This window comes from Poromitra crassiceps (genome assembly GCF_964638095.1).
Source record: "Poromitra crassiceps genome assembly, contig: HAP1_SCAFFOLD_464, whole genome shotgun sequence".
Lineage (NCBI taxonomy): Eukaryota > Metazoa > Chordata > Actinopteri > Beryciformes > Melamphaidae > Poromitra > Poromitra crassiceps.
Window position 1 is genome coordinate 97,883 of NW_028151943.1, and position 10,918 is coordinate 108,800.

The window sequence follows — 10,918 nt, forward strand, 5'->3', positions numbered from 1 at the left end:
CCTGTGACCAATGTGGGAGGAGCTTCAGTCAGTCAGGTCACCTAAAAATACATCAACGCATTCACACTGGAGAGAAGCCATTCTCCTGTGACCAATGTGGAAGCAGCTTCAGCCGCTCAAGTCACCTAAAAAGACATCAACGCATTCACACTGGAGAGAAGCCATTCTCCTGTGACCAATGTGGAAGCAGCTTCAGTCAGTCAGGTGACCTAAAAAAACATCAACGCATTCACACTGGAGAGAAGCCATACTGGTGTGAACTATGTCCGAGAAGGTTCAGTCAGTCAAGTCAACTAAAAAAACATCAACGCATTCACACTGGAGAGAAGCCGTACTCCTGTGACCAATGTGAGGGCAGCTTCAGTCAGTCAGGTGACCTAAAAAAACATCAACGCATTCACAGTGGAGAGAAGCCATTCTCCTGTGACCAATGTGGGAGGAGCTTCAGCCACTCAAGTAACCTAAAAACTCATCAACGCATTCACACTGGAGAGAAGCCATACTCCTGTGACCAATGTGGGAGGAGCTTCAGTCTCTCAAATACCCTAAAAATGCATCAACGCATTCACACTGGAGAGAAGCCATACTGGTGTGAACTATGTCCAAGAAGGTTCAGTGAGTCAAGTAAACTAACAAAACATCAAAACATTCACACTGGAGAGAAGCCGTACTCCTGTGACCAATGTGAGGGCAGCTTCAGTCTCTCAAGTGACCTAGCAGTACATCAACAACACATTCACAGAAAGTGTTCGGGCTAGCCTCATGCATTCACACTGGAGAGAAGCCATAATGGTGTGACGGGCTGTAAGACAAACTTCACTTAAAGAGACAGCTGACCCTAAAATTCAAAATACATATTTTTCCTCTCACCTGTGGTGCTATTTATCCACCTAGATCGTTTTGTGTTAGTTGCCTGAGTTTTGGAGATATCGGCCCTAAAGATTTCTGCCTTCTCTCAAATACAATGGAACTGGATGGCACTCGGCTTGTGGCGGTCGAAGTGACAAAACCATATATTTGAAAAACTCAACAGCAATCTCTCTTTCCAGAAATCATGACCCGGTTATTCAAGATAATCCACAAACCTTGTTCTATGCAGTTTCATGTAGGAACTATTTTCTTTAGACCGAACTACACCCACTAGCTACTAGTTAGTTCCTACATGAAACTGCTCACAACTAGGTCTGTGTTATCTTGTGTAACCGGGTCATTATTTCTGGAAACAGACATTGCTGTTGAGTTTTGCCGTTTTGAGCAGCACAAGCCGAGTGCCATCCAGTTCCATTGTATTGTAGAAAAGGCAGAAATCTCCAAGCCTGATATCTCCAAAACTCAGCAACTCACACCAAAACGATGTCGATGGATAAATAGCACTACATGTAAGAGGAAAAACATGTCATTTTGGATTTTAGGGTGAGCTGTCCCTTTAAGCACTATCACACGAGAGGGAGGGCTGTTGTACTGTGATATCGTCACGGCTACGATTCGTTCGTAGGCACGAGGACGCAGCCTGAGTGCCAAAGATAATCACAGCTGTGACGATGTTAGAGTACAAACAGCACGACCTCGAGTGTGATATTGCTTTTATACAACAGTTGTACAGATGTAAACAAAGCTATTCACCAAGAAATAATCACATTTTAAAGTCATTTGAGACAACAGATGCTTTCTGTCTGTTATTTGTCTCTGCCAACAAAAAATAGTTCCCTTAGGAGTGCACTACCAGGAGTTGCCAAGCAACAACAGGTGAACTTGCTGCCCGCAGTTTCCAGAATGATTTCAGCTTACCGCTCATAATTAAGGTCCAATGTCTCCATATATATTACATTACATTACATTACATTACATTACGTCATTTGGCAGACGCTTTTATCCAAAGTGACTTACAATAACACACTTTTGTCAACAATAGAGCAATCAACTATGCAACACAGTCTATGACAACTACAACTTCTGAAGGAAATAGTGGTAAAGTTTAGTTAGTATTTTTTTTTTAGAGAGAGAGAGAGAAATGTTAGTTCAAAAAGGGCCCAGATGGAGCCTGAAAAGGTGTGTTTTAAGTTTTAAGTTTTAGGCGAAAGATTGGCAGTGAAGCGGCCGTCCTGACCATAGGAGGGAGCTCGTTCCACCATTGAGGTGCCAGGGACGCGATATTTCTTTTCACTGGCGTCTTTCATACAGGCTAGCAAGCGTAACTGCTGTCTGTCTGACCCACTGAGTCTGACGGTCTGACCACAGACTGTAGAAAGAGATGTAATGCAGGATAGCCAAGCGAATGTGTTTGGATGGAAGTTTGACGCTAGGCCAATCAGAGGCAGAGAGGGGCGGGTTATGCCTTCGCATAGCCTTCGCCATCATCCGAAAATAAATATCGCGCCAGGGACGAGAAGAGTCGCGATCGGGATGAGCGACTTTTGAGCCCCGGTAGCGAAGGAGGGGCGAAGGGAGCGGTGAGAGGTTTGGAACCTGACCATAGATTGCAGGTACAGAGGAGCTGTCTGGTGTACTGCCCTGTAGGCCAGTACCAGTGTCTTGAATTTAATAATAAATAAAGTTGGTTACCTCAAATCGACCAATCCACTATTCATAAGGTCCTGCACCTTAAAATCTGTAGATATTGTGTATATAAAAACTTTAGAAATTGTTTTCCGTGTTAGGAGCAAAAGCCTTCCAGTTTGTATTCAACATTTTTTTTTAATTAAGAGAAGGAAATTATAATTTAAGAGGGTTATGCATTTTTAAAACATGCAAAGCGAGAATTAATGTCAAATCTCGATGTGTTTCAGTTTTGGGAGTTAAATTATGGAATAGCCTTTGTGATGATTTGAAATTGTGTAGGCCTACATCATTGTTGAGGTTTAAAAAAGCCTTAAAAAGTAAAATAATTCAGGATTATAATTTACAGTAAATTCTGTCTTTCTTTCTATTCTTTATTTTGCTGCAGATATTCTGGGTTTTTCTAATGGATTATACAGGATAGGCAAAAAATAAGCCTTGGCTTCAGCCTATTCCTTTTTTCGGTCGTTGATTGTATAAATTGTATTTGTGTGAAATGGTTTGATATGTACATGTATGCTGATGTTCTCTTGCTGTATATTCACACAAATTGTTACATTTTGTTTGTGGTTCATATGAGCCAAAATAAACCATTCATTCAATTTGATGCGTGCCGAGATGGGAAGCCAGTGAAGGTCCCGGAAGAGGGGAGTGACATGAGAGAATTTGGGTTGGTTGAAAACCAGACGGGCTGCAGCGTTCTGAATGAGCTGAAGCGGTCGGATGTCGGTGGCAGGTAGGACGGCCAGGGGCAGCTGTGGCGGTACCTGAGGTCCGCACGGAGGCCTAAAACTCCAATCTCATCATCCAATCAGCGTATTCACAGTCCGATATGAAGTCCAATGTGAGAAAGGACGTAAGGCAATCACCTACTCACAGTCCAATGTAAACCAATCTCCCTCCAAATGTGAGATGGACACATTACCAATCAACCTGCTGCTGCTTCTCCTCTCCTCTCACGCCCCCTCTCCTCTCTACCAATCAACCTGCTGCTGCTTCTCCTCTCCTCTCACGCCCCCTCTCCCCTCTACTCTGGAAAACAAAGCTGCATCTGCCAGTCTGACGATCAAAGTACCCAGCGAGCACAAAACGTTTTTTCAACGTTGATTTTTAGTTGAAATCTGGGTGATATTGGGTTTGAACGTCTAAGACCTAATTTCACCCTCTTTTCAACCGGCTAAAATGCGGTTACAACGTCAACGTGTAAAAAAACACAATTTGGTTCATCATATTGTTAAAACATTTGTTGTAGCTTGGAATAGAGGCAATATTGATAGTGTGTGGATTGGCATTTGTCCATTTTATTGTGTAACTGAGCGTTGAAATCTGGTCTATACGAAAACTACATTTCAACGCATTTTATGTCACATGAAATATCATAAATATGGGACTATATAGGCTATGTGGTGCCAGCAAAAAGCTTCCACGACACAACTATGGTTAATAGTTTAGCGCAATACTATAAAATAATGAATTCAGTTCCTGCCGCAACATGCATGCGCAAGTACTTAATTGCTAGCTATACTAACCGTGACTGACTAGACTAGACCAAAGCAAGTCTGCACCGGTCTGCACCAAGTGCGGAACGAGGTGCTCTGGGCACGCTATGTTATTCCTCTGCGAGGAGGCTCTGTGTACCTCCTCAGTCTCTGGTGTTAAATGAAGTAACCTCTGAAGCCATAGGCTACAGCCTATAGACAACACACACACACACACACAACATAATTTTAGTCTGTTACATTAATATAATAGTCTCGTACACATCACATAAAATAACTTAACTCCCGATCGTCGACAATCATGTAGTCTACAAGTTGTGTGCGAGATAGAGTATATATGTGCCCAGCTCTCTATAGAGTATAAGAAAATGTATAGCTCAGCGCGTTAAGCGGACTGGCTTGAATGTGGGAAAGCGGGGTTCGAATCCTGTGTGCGCTGCTGAATTTTTAATTTAAGAACCTGGTGAAATATGGTCTAAATCTGAACGTTCAATAAACGTCTGCAAATAGTGGGTGAAAAAACTTTCACTTTCGAACCTTCCTTGCACGTTTTTTCAACGTTGACCCTAAACGTTTTTTAAACGTCTTTTCAACCGAAAAATGCTCGCTGGGTAAGTTTAGACGTTTTTATTTCTTATAGACTACACCTTATCCTTTCATCCGCCGCACAGTCGTTTTATCATTTTGTTGTCGAGTGAGTGTGTTGCTTTGTCCCTATATTTTAGTCTATGGTTGGCCAGCAACTTCAGTTAGCATCACTAGTTAGCATCGCTAGCAGCTAGCTACGAGTGACATGTTATGCTAATGTTTGGGTCCAGCTAGCTCAGTTTGTGAAATAACTGTCTGAAGGCAGTGTTGCTGTGATCGCTGCACTCCATGGAATATCCACTGTTTGAAACGCCACTGAAACGCCTTCAACCCAGCACAGATACCCGGACTGCTAAAGGCTAGTTACAGTAGCTAAACAACCCAGGCTAGCTAATAGTTGTTCCCAACTACGGTTCAAAGTCAACAAGCTGCCGAAGGTAACGTGACATTAACGTTATTATGATTGCTATTGATAAATGTGGTGCTGCATTGTCACAGCTCAATGCATTATCACATTCAGTAGCCTACATTACTATGATGCCTGCATAAGTATATGTATGCCTGTCTCCCCACCAGCAAAGGCTAAACACCCTGTGCTATCAACACTAAAACAGTGACATGTCAAGTGTGGCATGTGTGACTCTTGCTTGCATATTTACTTCACCCAAAAATGGGACAGTAGTAGTAGTACATTATGACTAATAAGTGACTCCAGCTGCTTGGCTTCAGGGACTGAGGATCATTAGCTAACCTGGGTTATTTCAGATAACCACATGTATCCTTATCATCACACGGTTGCCAGTTGGGCTTTTTAAATGACTATATTCAGTTTAACTCAAAGATAATATAGGCGCTGCACTGCACCTCTGCAAATTATTTCACTAAATCTAATATTTACAGTGACATATTAAAGCTACATGATATTAAAACTACATGTCGCTCTGTCTCCTGACCTGTCTCTCTCACCTTACCTGTGTGTGTGTGTGTGTGTCGCTCTCTCTCTCCTCTCTCTCTCCAGTCTGTGTCCAGGATCAGTCAGGCATAGTCAGTCCTGAGCCTTCAACCAGTCATATAGACGATCAGGGACTCCACTGTGACCAGCAAGCCATCATCCCTCACCTACTCCTTAGATGTGGCCCACTGTGTCAACACCAACAGCCTGAAGGTGTTTGGCCGGCTGGGCATTTGGGTCAACCTTCAAGCCACCTGCCAAATATACTGGTATGTCTAATTGATATTGGCAGCATACACTTTCGGTTTGTGTGTTTTCAGTGTTCTAACTTAAGTTCAACAAGGCTTCATTTGTATCATTCCCATGGCCAAAGCAAAACATACACTCATAACATGATCCATATACAACTCTCATATTTAAAATTAAACAATCGAGAACAGAGGTGCCCAAATTCTTCCCTATTAAGCGCCAAAAGTAATTGGATGGATGGGCCGTGGGCTAAAAAATAAATGTTGACGTTATCTGAAATTACATTACATTTTTATTTTATAGACAATCTACATTCTAAGTCTAAAATAGGTCTTCTAGTTTCATATGGTGAAAGTATCACCATGTTTTCTTCCCATTTCAAAACCATGGAGGGCCAAAACAAACTGAGCGTCGTCCAAGTTTGGCCCCTGGGCCCCAAATTGGTCAGCCATGATCTAGAATGCTTTAAATAGAACTAATAACACCTCTGTCTGTCTGTCTGTCTGTCTGTCTGTCTGTCTGTCTGTCTGTCTGTGATCCTTTTTCATAGGAGAGCTGCTTGGTGTTGACTACCTGCTGAGTCAGCCTGGAGCCGCTGAACGTGAACCCTGACTCAGAGGGATGTGGATGACGGTGAGGAAGAAGACGACGAGGGCTTGGAGGAAGATACTGTGTCCAGCCGAGCTTCTCTGTCTCCTCCCAGGCTGGGCATGGGGAGGTTCAGCTAAAGAGGAAGGAGTTCACTCCAGGGGTGGAGAGTGTGCAGAGGCACTCACAACTACTGCCCCGCTTCCCCAGTGGCCAGATTGCTGCTGTGTGATTGAGACCATCTTCATCCGGCTCTGTGACCTCCACCGCCATCCCAAGACGAGAGGGACAGGCAACTTGAAAGTTGTGTGTATGCGGCTTCCTCTCTCTCCTCTTCTGACTCCAGTGCAGCATTATATCAGTACCCATTTTAAATAGAGAAATATTTACTTCATATAGCACAAATTAAATGTAATTTGAAGTAATGGTGTTCTCTCTCCTCTTCTCTGACTCCAGTGCCGTGTTCTACCTGGTCAATGTTGCTTATGCAGGTTTTGCTTTACCGGCCATACAGTATATCCTCAAAAAGCCCAGCTTAGCACAAAGACACTGGTGGTTGGCACGCCTGGTTTTACCAGGAATGGGGTTCAAATCCCTACAGCGTCCTGCTTATTGTTGTGGCAATTTGAGGAAATCAAATATTGTTTTCTCTTGATTAACTATCTAAAAAGTCAACAATACTGTTTCAATTCATGTAAATTTTTATGGTTAGTTTTAAATTCATTAGTTTTAAATTAATTACACACACATTATATATATATATATATATATAGTTTATAATTATAAACAATTATTCAACAAAAGTTTTGGCCACCAAAAACTGCATAAAAGCAAAGAAATGCAAAACAATGCAGACATGAAAAAAAAAATCTTTCTCAACAAAAATACAAAACCTATATAAAGACTTTAAAAAAGCCAGAGGAGTGAAAATTGGCAATACAGAAGTGTTTTCTCATCTCTTTTCCCCTCCCTTTCTCTCTTTTTTTCTTCTCCCCCTTCTTCCCCCTCTTCTCCTTTCTTCCCCCCCCTGGGCAGACTATTGTGCCCCAGCTTTGGCGGAGGAGGTAGAGCGGGTCGTCGACTAATCGCTTTGGATAAAAGAGGTCGGTGGTTCGATTCCCGGCTCCTCCGGTCTGCATGTCGAAGTGTTCTTGGGCAAGACACTGAACGACAAATGCAAATGTACGCATGCCCAAAAAGCAGCAGATTGCACGGTTTTGGATAGCATTCACCTTGGAAAATTCCTTCCTTCCCCAAACTCCAGCTGCATAAAACAAAACTGGTGACACACATGCATCATAAAGCTTTGAAAATGCAGCATAACCAAGGTTTTTACAAGTTTTCACTTGACTTATTACTGAACCCAGGGCTCTAGCAGCAGTGTCGGCCAACACACATGCCCTCTCCAAACATAAAATGTTCATCAAAAGTAAATCCAAGATATTTATATGAACTGCTATATGCTAATGACATAGCTCCAGCATGAACATCAAAAGTGCTTCTCCTTGTTCCTGATTTCTGGAAATGCACAATTTGAGTTTTTTCTCTCTCTATTAATATAATAATTAATAGTCTACATTTTAAGATGAGTAAAACAATCATAGAACTCAAACTGGGAAGCTGGGTTTCCTCTGAGTCTGCATAATGAACCATTCATCAATCATTCTTGTCCATTACACTGTGACAAGAGGGTGACATCACAGGGGAAAGAGACCAGCCAATAAGAGAAGGCCTGTTCAGTACCCTATAGGTGTCAGGCTACACCACCAAACATCTGGGTTTAGGTGTAGTTACACAGGTGCTTTTCTTTTGGTGTTGTTTTGTTCTGCTATTTTACATTCAAGTCTTTGACGAGTGTCTTTTGCTTTTTCACAGAAAAGGGGGCGGGGACATGTTAGTCCACTATTTGTGCAGTAGGGAACAGTTTCAAACAGGGCCATTGTTTCCATTTGGACTAAAACATTTAGCACAGATAGAAATATTTGGGATACATTTTTATTGCTTTTTTGTGATACATAAACACAGGACAACACAACAAAGCACACAAAAACATCTACATACATACATAACACTCTAAATCCCCCCTCCACCACAGATCAGAGTTAACAGAGCTCCCACACATTTTCATGGATAAAATTTCAAAACGTTTCCATGACTTTTAATAATAATACATTTATTATAGTTAATAGAATTTCCATGTAATGTGAGGCGGTGACTCTGAAATTATTAGTATGGACAAATCGACACAGCTGCTCTTTATATTGGTTTTTCAGTATTTTAGTGTCACTGCATCATGGAAGCCATTGAACTAAAAGAGGAATTTTCAATAAAAATACTAATACAAAACACAAGAATTCAAAGAAGTAAAATCAATACATATTAGAGCTGCGTTATGTCAAATGCTACAGAGAATACATTTGCCCTCATGTTACATTCCATGGAAGGTTATCCACAGGAAGATTACTGCAACAATTTCATTACACACAACAAAATGTTATGACTTTTCCTAAACGTTCAAGGACTTTACCCATCTGTGTGGACTATCATGTGTTTCTTCAAGGTAACTTTACGACCAAAACCTTTACCACAGACTGAGCAATTAAATTGTTTATCTCCTGTGTGGACTATCATGTGTTTCTTCAAGTCTCCTTTCTGACCAAAACCTTTACCACAGACTGAGCAATTAAATTGTTTATCTCCTGTGTGGATTATCATGTGTGTCTTCAAGTATCCTTTCTGACCAAAACCTTTACCACAGAGTGAGCAATTAAATTGTTTATCTCCTGTGTGGACTATCATGTGTTTCTTCAAGTCTCCTTTCTGACCAAAACCTTTACCACAGACTGAGCAATTAAATTGTGCCTCTCCTGTGTGGACTATCATGTGTAACTTCAAGTGTCCTTTCTGACCAAAACCTTTACCACAGACTGAGCAATTAAATTGTTTATCTCCTGTGTGGACTATCATGTGTGTCTTCAAGGATCCTTTCTGACCAAAACCTTTACCACAGACTGAGCAAATAAATTGTTTATCTCCTGTGTGGACTATCATGTGTAACTTCAAGGTTTCTTTACGACCAAAACCTTTACCACACACTGAGCAATTAAATTGTTTATCTCCTGTGTGGACTATCATGTGTGTCTTCAAGGATCCTTTCTGACAAAAACCTTTACCACAGACTGAGCAATTAAATTGTGCCTCTCCTGTGTGGAATATCATGTGTGTCTTCAAGGTTGATTTATAACCAAAACCTTTACCACAGACTGAGCAATTAAATTGTTTATCTCCTCTGTGGACTATCATGTGTGTCTTCAAGGATCCTTTCTGACCAAAACCTTTACCACAGACTGAGCAATTAAATTGTTTATCTCCTGTGTGGACTATCATGTGTTTCTTCAAGTCTCCTTTACGACCAAAACCTTTACCACAGACTGAGCAATTAAATTGTGCCTCTCCTGTGTGGACTATCATGTGTGTCTTCAAGTCTCCTTTATAACCAAAACCTTTACCACAGACTGAGCAATTAAATAGTTTATCTCCTGTGTGGACTATCATGTGTGTCTTCAAGGATCCTTTCTGACCAAAACCTTTACCACAGACTGAGCAATTAAATTGTTTATCTCCTGTGTGGACTATCATGTGTGTCTTCAAGTCTCCTTTATAACCAAAACCTTTACCACAGACTGAGCAATTAAATTGTTTATCTCCTGTGTGGACTATCATGTGTCTGTTCAAGACTCCTTTCTGACCAAAACCTTTACCACAGACTGAGCAATTAAATTGTTTATCTCCTGTGTGGATTATCATGTGTAAATTCAAGGATCCTTTCTGACCAAAACCTTTACCACAGACTGAGCAATTAAATTGTTTATCTCCTGTGTGGATTATCATGTGTAACTTCAAGGGTCCTTTATGACAAAAACCTTTACCACAGACTGAGCAATTAAATTGTTTATCTCCTGTGTGGACTATCATGTGTGTCTTCAAGTTTCTTTCATGACCAAAACCTTTACCACAGACTGAGCAAATAAATTGTTTATCTCCTGTGTGGACTATCATGTGTGTCTTCAAGTTTCCTTTCTGACCAAAACCTTTACCACAGACTGAGCAATTAAATTGCTATCATGTGTAACTTCAAGGATCGTTTATGACCAAAACCTTTACCACAGAGTGAGCAATTAAATTGTTTATCTCCTGTGTGGACTATCATGTGTTTCTTCAAGTTTCCTTTCTGACCAAAACCTTTACCACAGACTGAGCAATTAAATTGTTTATCTCCTGTGTGGATTATCATGTGTAACTTCAAGGATCCTTTCTGACCAAAACCTTTACCACAGACTGAGCAATTAAATTGTTTATCTCCTGTGTGGACTATCATGTGTTTCTTCAAGGTTCCTTTCTGACCAAAACCTTTACCACAGACTGAGCAAATACATTGTTTATCTCCTGTGTGGACTATCATGTGTCTGTTCAAGTCTCCTTTCTG

The 10,918-nt window shown here is 41.1% G+C and overlaps 1 long non-coding RNA gene across 1 annotated transcript; it reads left to right on the forward strand.

Moving 5' to 3' along the window:
* Window positions 1-3,570: 3,570 nt before the first annotated feature.
* Window positions 3,571-6,794, forward strand: LOC310771244. The gene is made up of 3 exons (XR_014552399.1): window positions 3,571-3,627; window positions 5,662-5,864; window positions 6,395-6,794. It is a non-coding gene; the product is annotated as an uncharacterized lncRNA (long non-coding RNA).
* The last annotated feature ends 4,124 nt before the right edge of the window (window positions 6,795-10,918 follow it).